This window comes from Cynoglossus semilaevis, unplaced genomic scaffold, assembly GCF_000523025.1.
Source record: "Cynoglossus semilaevis isolate Cse_v1.0 unplaced genomic scaffold, Cse_v1.0 C18799681, whole genome shotgun sequence".
In the NCBI taxonomy this organism is placed as follows: Eukaryota; Metazoa; Chordata; class Actinopteri; order Pleuronectiformes; family Cynoglossidae; genus Cynoglossus; species Cynoglossus semilaevis.
This window is the reverse complement of record NW_007594122.1, coordinates 1-485: the sequence shown is the minus strand read 5'-3', so window position 1 is coordinate 485 and position 485 is coordinate 1. Positions and strand designations below refer to the sequence as shown.

The 485-nt window shown below is 44.3% G+C and overlaps 1 long non-coding RNA gene across 1 annotated transcript; it reads right to left on the bottom strand.

Moving 5' to 3' along the window:
- Window positions 1-81: 81 nt before the first annotated feature.
- LOC103399715 (uncharacterized) lies at window positions 82-477 on the bottom strand. The gene is made up of 3 exons (XR_523687.2): window positions 418-477; window positions 288-345; window positions 82-184 (listed from the first exon to the last, which is right to left on the bottom strand). It is a non-coding gene; the product is annotated as an uncharacterized LOC103399715 (long non-coding RNA).
- Window positions 478-485: the final 8 nt, after the last annotated feature.

The following is a 485-nucleotide window of genomic DNA, read 5'->3' as shown; positions in this document are numbered from 1 at the left end:
AAAAAAAAAAAAAAACTTGACATAGCCTGATGATGAACAGCAGCTGATTTGAGTTTGTGTTTCTACCATGTAAATAAGTCAGATTACCAGTTTTTCTTTCCAAGAATGAAGAAGGAGCTTCCATCAGGAATGGGTACGATCTTCTCCTTGGGTCCGGAGAACTCTGGCTTCAAAGGAGCAACTCCTGAAAAAAAAAGACAACAACAACACGGAGAATCAAAGAATGATGAAACACCTACATGTTGACCGGTGCCGTCCGTCGTCACGGTGAATCCCATCGCTCTCACCCTCCAGTCCCTCGATTGCCCTCAGCTCCTCGTTCTCCTGCCAGTCGTCTTCTTCGTTCTACAGACAGAAACACGTCAACTCCAGCACTCTCTCTCTGTGTGTGAGAAAAACAAACATCTCTTTATTTACCCCTGCATCTTCATCCTCCTTCTCGTTATCTTCATCCCACTCTTCCTCTTCTTCCTTTTTCTCTCTTG